This window comes from Cottoperca gobio, chromosome 3 (assembly GCF_900634415.1).
Source record: "Cottoperca gobio chromosome 3, fCotGob3.1, whole genome shotgun sequence".
Taxonomy (NCBI): domain Eukaryota; kingdom Metazoa; phylum Chordata; class Actinopteri; order Perciformes; family Bovichtidae; genus Cottoperca; species Cottoperca gobio.
The window spans coordinates 17,140,312-17,151,589 of record NC_041357.1 but is presented as its reverse complement, the minus strand read 5'-3'; positions in this window follow the sequence as shown (position 1 = coordinate 17,151,589).

Genomic DNA, 11,278 nt, shown 5'->3' with positions numbered 1-11,278 from the left:
ATGTTGTGAGAATACTGACAGCTAGGAACAGCTGAGGAATGTATTCAGGAACATGACTGGCACGTCTCAACAAAAACCCAAACAGCTACTTACCGACATAGCTAGCCACCCCTTGTAATTGTGGGCTCTACCCTGTCCTGATTCATGGCATCCCTACTATAGTGAGTTAATAAGATAATCATAGCCTAGTCACAACAACAACTAGAAATCTACCTGTAATGAATGATTGGTTTTAATTATGAATTTACCGAACTGAGATCTGTACAGTTTAATGTGTGCTACTGTGTAAACTTTGTCCTTTATGCAAGTATACAACAATCCAGTGCCTTCTTTTATAAAGAGAGGCCGTTCTGCTCCACAGGGCCATGGATTAATCATACATTCCATCCCTCAATTCTCTCCTCCATAATGCACTTTTTCTTCCAAGTGCGTCCAAGTATGATCATCCTTGTGACTGACTGACTGAGTGAACAGATGAGACCATGGCTGCATCATTTTTTCTCTACTTTGAGACATTGGCACTCCTATCTTCCCTGGCGCCACTTCCATCTCCCCTCCCCCCATCCTCATTCCCTTCCCTCTGCAGTTATCCTATTCAAAGACTGCTATTTATATCCCTCTAGTCAAGTCAGTCAAGTCAAGACAGCCAGCCAGCCAGCCAACCAGCGAGGCACAGGGCTACAGAGGATGTACTGCTCTCTCTTTAACGGGTGTATGGAAAGAGAGACATGAGCAAACACAGCAAACTACAGCCCCTTCCTCTCTCCCCTGGCTCATTGTTACTCCCTCCTTGCTACTGCTCCAACCTCCCCTACCTCTGACCTCTCACCACACCAAACAAAGTGACAGGAAGGTTGACTACTCTCAGAAATAAACAAACCTTGCAGCAACACATACGCACATACACAAACACACACTGGGTCAGCTGGGCTTCTAGCAAAATAATCTCTGCACTATTTTGGGACTACTATGATGGGCAGTTATAGCTACAGAGCATTTTGCTGACATGCGGAATACAGGAAAATTATGTTTGCAAGCTAGCAGTCGCATAAAAAGGCACACACAAGAAGAGGAAACCCTGATCAAAACCACGTATGTCGTTTCCTTTGTATTTCTATCCCAATCAAAAGATGCATAACATCTGCTAACCGTGCAAGTGTGTTTCACTCAATGAAGTGTTGTTGTCTATAAACAGTTGATTCTTATATATGTGTATTTGTGTGTGCATGACTATGTACAACAATTACAACCAGTATATGAAAACAAAGTTTCTCTATATCAGAAGAATATCATATATTGTCTGGGATGAAGCCAAGCAGCACTGCATCGATCATAAGTTCTTAGAGGGGGCTTGACTGTAAACCAGCTTGTGCAGTGTAGTTAGAATAAAACAGCAGTGGTGACCAAAGACAATCTTGGGCTGAAAGCCGCAGGAGCAGAGTGCACACTATGAAAAATATCAAGAATGTTTAGCATTTCTTACATTCAGGTACACTCTTTTTACCAAGCTGTACTAATAATACAAAATAAAATTCATAAAGTTTGATTAACATTAGTCTACTGATTTTACTTTGTGCCTTTACAAGATACTGTGCAATGAAACATTGCTAACTTGACAACCACTATACAAGCTATTGCCAGACATACATTTATACATACATATTCAGTAATCTATGTAATAGATTAAGAGGTTAGACATAGTGGTGGTGAGTACAAGTGGGGGCTGATCATTATAGGCCAGCATCCTGTTTCTTAACAGCCATCATATAAAAAAACCCAAAAGACCTTAGACTCTATTTTGAGGTTTTAGTGAGGACATTTTTAACAAATACAAAATTACAGTAATATTAACTACAAGATATGATGTGTAGATATAAAATATCAATACAACATATTAAATCAGAGAACTTAAATCAACTTTAGTCCCATATTCAAACAGGGTAGTTTAGTTTAAGCTATGAGCAACGTATTGACTATTGTCTGCTGACCATTGCATCTCCTTACAACACTCATGCCCCGACAACAGAAGAAAAACAGAGGGGCAGCACTGTTGAGTTTTAATATTTTATACATGACGTCAGCCAAGTCAGACTTGGCCATGGAGGTGATGACTGCAGAAAGAAGGGGTGAGCGGTGAGCCAGAGAAGCAATCTCTTCCAAATGAAGGACAGGACCTGACACTACTACTATCCATCCCTTTCCTCTCGCTTGTATAAACACACACACACACACACACACACACACACACACACACACACACACACACACACACACACACACACACACACACACACACACACACACACACACACACACACACACACACACACACACACACACACACACACACACACACACACACACACACCTTTCTTTTTATGTCCCCCGTTCATTTCTCTCCCTATCCTCCTGTAGCATCCTCTCTATCCTCTGAGCCACTCCCTCTGCGGTCAGATAGAGGCCAACACTTCAGCTCTTTGCTGCATACAGTGTGCAAACTCACAGATGCACGGACACACACCACAAGCACACTTACATCGGGATGTTGTAGTACCAGCTTACATGATTTAGAAAGCTTAACATTAAGGCCCGACTTCAAGACGTAAATTAAAAACCAGTATGGTAAAATCTAAATCTCCCCATGGCTATGTCTAACAATTTCAGAACTGGTGAATATGTCACATGTTCACCCATTTCTGCAGCTAGTTGCTAAGATAACTAACGGTAGCCTCCAGAGTGCTTCAATGATACCATTTAAGTCCTTATAAAACTCTATTAATAGGTGTAAATGCATGCCATATTGCAATATGTGCATGCCGCTGTGGATTTATTATTTTTAAAGCATGGGAAGCTATATTTTTGTACACTGTACACATAGTTAAACATCAATATTATATTCAAAAATATTGTTATACATTATACCAAAGGAAGTCTTCTTCAAATCTTTAAAAACTGCATTAAAAACGATGTCCTCACAGCTGGAGGGCTCATGGACAAATTTCTACCATTCAGATCTTTGGCATTGCAAGAAATTCTGCTATAACATGCAGTCTGGATTATACACTGGGAAACAAAATTCAGCAATGGGAAGACACAAAGATACACACACACACACACACAGCTTTGAAAGAGGTGACGGTGCACATGTAGAGATAACACGTAGTTGTTTGCTCCAACTTCATGGCACTCCTAACTCTCATTGTACACACAGAAGCACACCTCAAATGTTCCACACTGAACAACACAGCAGCTGCATACAGGGATGGGCATGTCTGTGCTGGTGTATGTGTGTGGTGTGTGCACAAATCCCATTGACTATTGCATCAGATACAAATCAGCAGCACCCTGCTTGGCAGTCAGTCAACGGATCTCTGTGTTGGTTAACAGATAAGGCCCAGTAACATGAATGGTGAAGCAAATGTTAAAAGGGGTCAAAGTGTCCTAACCCAGAGATGTTTATGAGGCACAAAATGCAAGTTAAGTTTATACTTTAATCACCTGTCCTGCAACACAGTCAAAACAAATAAGGAGCCTGCAACTGATCTGAGATATCATAGACCACCACTTTCATTTTTATTTTTTATGTGTGATCTTAAAATATATTTTCTAAAAAGCTTTACAATGACTGCGATTGTTTTTTGACAAATAATGCAAGCGCACCTGTCTCTCTATTAAGCAACTATGTGACTGTCAGAGGAAAAACAATTAACAGTTATCAGTGTTACTACAAAGAGACTTGGAATAGAAAAATCAAAACTGGCACTGAAACGCAGCTTGAACTGAGTTAATGAGCATCCAACACGTCTGAGGTTGCAGCAAGATTTTCAGTGGCACTAGTTTATAGCTTATGCTTACAGCTAAAAACACACACTTGGCTAAATGCGTTTTCAGGGGCTTTAAAAAGCAAATGTTGTTGAGAGTCCTTTTTCCACATTCTGCACACAATAACATTCTGTTTAGACTAAGGTCTTGCATGTCTCTTAAAGCAAAGGCTACAAACATATAGTACTAATTATGTGGAAGCCACAGATACTGACACAGCTTGTTGTTGTTTTGTTAATTCAGCATCACTCACAGTTGCATGATATTATAGGTTTTAGGGAAGCTAGTAAACATATTGTTTAGCTGCCATTATTTACAAATCCGGGTCATGTCTGAAGTTAAGTAAGGCCCTGTTCAAACCTGCCATTAACGTGCCTCTTTTGTGATCCGATCACAAGTGGACAGTGTACGTCAGTTTACACTAGTCATGTGCCTCCACATAAGTCTCGAGTCCGAATGGGGTCTGCGCTATAGGATCTCAATGTGTCCTCAATATGTATTGCGTCTTGGGTGTACCAAGACTGAACAGGGCCTTTTCATGAGCTGCAAGTAAAGTCTGAAAATTGTTTAAATTATTGTAGGTGCATCAAATGTAGGGGTGCAAAATGACTAAAGCCCAACCTCTCTCACTCCAAACAGATTTCTCACCATCACGCAAATCCACATCCATATCCACACCTTCCTAACAGGCTTACAGGTTTGTAATAAGGCTGGACAAAATATATATGAAATTCATATGGCATTTATCATTCATGATCAATTATTTTGAAACCGTATGGAAGGACTTATTTTTTTTTATCGATCATGATTGTGATGCAGTATTTTCTATTATTAAATACCAGAGAATGCATGCTGCAAATGTCCCATTTGTCCCCATATGACTATGCAGTGTCTTATGTAATTTTATATATATATATATATATATATATATATATATATATATATATATATATATATATATATATATATATATATATATATTTAATATCAGGATATTAATTAGTATCATATAATCCAGCTCTAGCTTGCGCATGTGTGTACCCTACAGCGCCTGTGGCAGTCTGTTGACATGCCATGCAGGAAAATGGTCTATAGAAGGACAGCAGCAGCAGCTAGCCTGTTTGGTGTGCAAATAAAGCCAACCGGGCTCGACTGCTGTATCCTGGCAACCAGAGCCCAGCTTGGCTGCTCAGTCCCTGACCTGGGCCCATTCACTTCATTATAAACCTGTGTAGAGAAAGAAGAGACCGACACATGAACGCACACGCACACACACACACACACACACAAACAAACATGTGCTAACGCATACACAAGTGGTGAGAGGAAAGATGCATTATGCTGGAACAGAACTGTGTGCTTAAAAAAGGAGCTGAGAAAGGAGCAGAATTACTGTGTGAAGAGCGTTTTATCAAAGAACAGTGATTATCTGTACTTCTTGAGGGTGGATATCACACTTCTTGATTAGCTTTTCAAGTTTGTTTTTGGAAAATATATGGGTTAAGTTTGTATGTCTACATACTCATGTTCCTAGAACCAGTTTTGTATTTTCAGGTAACACGTTTTTTGGGTTAAATAAAACTGTGTTAGATCTCAATCTGCCATTTATTTTCCTACTTAATAATTAACATAACAAATATGATGTGATATGAACAGCAGGTTATACACAAGGGCATCTGGAAATTACAGAATACATTTGAAATGTGACTCAGTGGGAGTGGTCCTATTATCCACAAGGCTCTAGGAGCAGAGAGAGCCAGCATGCAAGAGAGGAGTGAGATGTGGGGAGGAATCCAATCACTTGGTCTGATTTTCTATTCTGAGCACGTTCACTCTCCCTTACACCTCTCTGTTCCATCCAATAACAGCTCAGTGCTTGCTGCCTGCCTGCCTGCCTGCCAGTCTGGTAAATCATGCTGTCTTTGCCAGTGACCTCGCTAAGATAGTGGCAGGCTTGTATATGTATGCAGCTAGGCTGCAGGAAGGGCCAGAGACAATCTCGTGCTTTTTGGTTCTCTCCTCTCAATCCCTCAGCTCCATCAGCGCTCTGACTCATTCTCATTTCTTCCCCCTCTTCTCTCCGAGTACTTCTCTCTCATCTGCCTTTCTCTCTATTCTCAACATCTTTCTCCTCTCTCATAGGCCTGACATTGCCACAGCAACGTGCAAGTGCATGCACACGCACACACATTGAAAGCCTGTTGCCTAGCAACGCAGGGATGAGACAGATGCAGGCCTATCAGAGAAGCTAGTAAAAGAGCTGTGAACGGAGAGAGGGAACCTATTGATAGAAGAGTGCTTCTGCATATCAACCCCCAGCAAAGAGTATTCAATCACTTTCTGACCTTTGGATCATTTTCTGACCAAACGGAGCTGTTTTACACATTCACAGAGTCCATTGTGCTGACAGACGCCAACACAGCTACCACATAGGGGCACAGAGTTATTTGTCTAGTCACTTTGCATGAATGTTTGTACACTGCAAAAATACTCCGGACAATGACAGGAGACGTTTGCAGTAAAACTGTACTATTCCTGAAAACATTAAACCGGTCTGTAGCGATCACAATATAATAATAATAACAACAACAACATCAACAACCACACCAGCACTTCAAACATCAGCTGAAGCCACATTATCTGCTCCAGTTCTCCGGATAGCTTGGCCTTATTTTCACATGCCCAACCCCCCTGACAGAATGGTTGTTAAGCAGGGCTGATGGAAACAACAACAGTGTTATGTAGACCCATCTTCCCATGCAGGGAATGTACCAAGGCTGATTAGGGCCACAATCACACAGAACCGAGCACAAAATGCAACAAATAACAAGAATTTGTCTTGAAAGTGTCCTACTAACCAGACTATATTCTTAAATGGGATGATTTGAAGGGATGTTTTGTTATTTTCAATTCAAAACCAATGTTTCCAGTTAGAAATTGTTTGGCACAGGCTATGAAACAGCTAGCTGGCTAGTCATTTTCAGCCTTGCCCTTAAGCTACACCCACACTGAGCAGCACACTGAATTTAGATCTCAAGACAGAAACCAGCTCTGAACAGATACAAACTTTTAAAAAGAAAGCATGAGTACTAAATATTGTCCGATCTCTTAGGAAGTGTTTCTAAACTGGCAGGCTTGCAGAGCATTGGACTCCAGGCTTACAGTTCTAAACAGCTCTTAACAGTGGTAACACATCTACCCCACTGAGATGCAAACCTCCCACTGGCTCAGTGTGAAGACAAAGTACACATCTTTCAAAATAGAATTATCATTATCTCAAACGATTTAAAGGAAATACATTACTGACAAATATGATTTTTTAAATTTAGCCATAAATGTTAAATTATATTGTAAGCTGAGAGGCAAGAGCCAGTTTACACAGGAACCACAACTTCATTGTAGCCCTATGTGCTGGCACAGTAGTACAGTACTGTATGTGCTTACTGGCATTGCTTGCACAGAAACCATTAGGCTAAATGTTTCAAACAGTTCAGTGTGACGTTTGGGGCCGAATTAGTCAAACGCAACACTAGAAGTAAAAAGTAACTAAACATTTTTGTTCTAACAAGGCCTGGAATGTAAAACAATAAAGCATTTATTGCGTTGCCGTCATCTGGAGGTACATAAGAAAGTGGTAGTGGTCGCACTTCAAATGTACTTGCAACATACAGAAAGAGACAACCTTTGCATTCTCGGTTATTTAAATACATTATAATGATACAATCCAGAGGCACCAGCAGGTGATTTGTGACAGGTTCATTTCATTGTTAGCGCATCAAATATAAATGTGGCAATTACAGAATCCCACATTAAACAACTAAACTGTTTTGGCATGTCTAACGATACATAAAACACACTCAGTTAATGGTGAGAAAACAAGGATCTAAATGCCTGAATAAAGAATACATCTATGGCAAAGAGTAAGTCTTGACCCTTCCTACATCAAAATAATTGAACTAACTGGTGAATAAATCCCATTCCAAGAGAGGAAAACTATTTTCCAATAAAGAATGTTGGAAACGTTTCTCAGATTTCCACAGTAAGATTTCAGAAATAGATAGTTATTATGGAACATGAAACAGTGTGTAGATACTACTTATGCCTAGAATAAAGATCAAATCAGCCTCTAGTCCTGAACATGAATAGTCAGATAAGGCTTCAGTTAAAAACAACGGAAGACAACGTAAGGGCGAAGATCAAAGTAGAATTGAAAAGTTATTAATAAACGTATGTGGCATTGGAGTAAGTGTGCATGCGTTACCATTTACACTATTTCACGCGGTTTTCTGATTGCGTCAAGTGAGGCGCGTATAATTACTCTCCTTTAGTTACACAATACACACACCAATAACAACCCCATAAGCATTGTATGCATTAACCTGATACGCAGAATCTGAAAAGCAGATTTGAGTCACCTGGAGGTGAGTGTTCAGGACAGATCAAACTGCTGTGTAACATACTCCAAACACATAGAAACACAATGTGCTTCACAGAGCTAAAACAACATGGATATACACTGAGAGAGACAACATAAGATACACAGATTCAAATTAAAACCGGAAGGAGAAGACGAACATGCGACTCCCAATATTCATATAGAGATAACCAACATGAGTTTACCAGTTATTCCTAAAAGTATCAAGAGCCAGCAGCAGGGGTTAACTCCACAGCCGTGAACTGCAGACCCATTTCTCACACACAGCATTTGCAGCTTCTTGCATTCCGGCTCTTAACAGTCTTTAATTGACGTCAACATGATCAGTTTAAGTGTTTAGTACTTATGGCGGATATGCAGAGAAGCTCAGTTTGAAAACATCCAGATGCCTCATGTTGGGGGATGCTTTGGCTTGTGCATGCTTTTGTGACGTGCAGAGGTTGGCCTATACAGTAGCATTTGACGCAGGCCAACAAAACGCTACGGTGTGGGCCAACCACTGAAGTGCAAACGTGTCAGCACTGTTTTCATGACTCTACTGACAGCTACCACAACCTTTCCAAAACTCACTTGATATAGCTGATCTAATCTGTGATCAATGCAGAGTAAAGGTTCATTAATCCCTGTGACTCAAGGTTGGTGTATTACTGAATGACAGAGGTTAGGAAATCATACAATCTGAACTGTGAGGAACAAACTGCATCGAATGAAGCCTTAATAAAAAATAAATAAAAAACAACAACGGTGCAGTTAACATATCGGGGCAAAAACATTTAACCTACCAGAATCTAATCTTTAATGAGACAGTCTTAGTAAATATGACACCTATCTAGTACTTCCACACATTCTGAAATGTAGAAGACTTTTTCTAAATCAGTATGAATACCTTAAAAAGGCATATTTATTCAGCTTTCCTTTCAAAGTCTTTAAAATAAAAAAAAGGTCACAACCAAACAAATAGAAAAGTCTGTTTATTTATTATGGACCATTGTAACGGCTGGGAAATGAGAGATAGGACATGCGTCAGGGATCTCAGTCCAGATTTGAAGCCAGGACATGATGGTTATGTGGTATGTGCTTTAGCTCACTGAGCAACGAGGCCGCCCCATCTGCCTATTATTGTAAAGTGTGCAACGCGTTAGGATGCGTGTGTGATCTACATCATTATGCTCCTGCAAGGGACTGACAGAAGAAGATAAATGATTGAATGTGTGTGTGTGCTGTGTGCCTGCTTGAGAGAACATGAATGAGTGAGTGTGTATGTGTACAAGTAAGTGTGTATGGTAGTAGAATGTGAGGCACGGTGACTGGATCTGCATTAATTAAGGATTACGTGAGGTGGTAAAAATAAATGCAGAGCAGAGGGAGAAAGCCTGGATGGATAATGAACAGAGCGAGAGCAATGCATGGGAGGAGAGGCAGAGGGTGGATATGACCTTTCCACAGATAAGCATCATAATGTCTCACAAACACACACCAATCTAAAAACTGACATCATCTAATAAGCGTCCCATGTTTGAAGCTGTGTGCCGTGATACAATTCTGATAAAAGTTTGGGTTAAAAACCGCACCAGTTTACTACAAAGGGCCAGATATTTGGATATGTCAGTTATTTGATCTCATTACTCATTCTCTATCTCTTGCACCACGCATTGTTTGTTCTTGTACATTACGGTTAAAGAAGATCTGTTTAACGGATAGTTATATTAGGCTCTCAGCAGGTGACAGCCATTCTGTTTTGCAAGAGGACTTTTATGTTTGTTTTTTGGTCTAATAAGGACATATTCACCAAGCCTCTGCCTCTCTTGGACACATTCCTACCCAAGCCTGCTTCACTACAACCCGTGTTATTCCACTTTGTTGCGCTACTTGGTTTACTTTGGTGTCTTCTGCTTTCTAGTAATTTCAGCATTTGGCTCATTTTCTTGACACAAAGTATGGGTAAATAATCACTATATAACCATCGTATTACAGTACATTAATTTGGCAGATGTATTTGTCCAAAGTGATTTACGAACACATCTAACCTCCAAAAAGGAACCAGAGCTAGATAACAAGAGAGACAACCTAACAGTTTCAAGATTAACCACAATAAAAGTCACATGGGAAGGTGCCTTTGCTCTTTAATTTCCTCAGCTAACAGTATTACACAAAAACCCTGCAGTGTCTATGAAATATATGTACATCTTATCTTTGTCATCTGTTGCAACATGCACACTTGTAGCTCTCCACTGCTTTTCAAGTTTAATCACAGAACATAAAACAAAAAAAAAAACCACCCCCAAACAATTTCTTTAGCGACTCAGCAGCGATGAATGTATGAAGGCTGTACCAAAGCCTCTGAGTGACAATGATCAACAAATAAATCATGAACCTTAAAGCCCAAAGTCAAACAAGCATGAGCAGTAGTCCTTCTCTCCTATTAAGAAAAATACAAAGCCGGAGCCTTACCAAAAGCCCGTCATGGTCAGGCCTGTTACAATATATCAAATTTCCCTCTTAATTGGATCATGATTTGTGTGGTCTCCTCTCCTTTGAGGACTGTGAATGTAGGAACAATTTCCTCGGTTCTGCCACAAACACAGCCGACTGAGTCGAGCTGGGCCCATTCACTTCATAAAGCCCACCCCTGTTTACAAGAGCCCGCAACATTTCCTGCAGCTGAGAAGCTGTGATGTAATAACTCCCATTCCACTTTTGATTACCACTTCAAATCAAATGGGCGGAAGCAAACCATAGTAAAATGCATCCGATACGCCCTTACCTGAGTCCAGAATCTTTATGGTCTCCATTAGCCTCAGCAGTTTGAAAGGCCAGCTTCCCTTTTAGGGGCTTTCTTTAATCTCTTTGACCCCATCACTTCGATCCATTTGGGTGTCTTGGTTAGACAACACTTGATCCTGTGAAAGAGACACATCAGACATTGAAGAACCTTAAGTGAAATGGTTTAGAGGTAAGGCTTAGTCAGAATAAATACATAGCAATGTTATTTAAACATCTACTTTTTTATGAACAGAACAT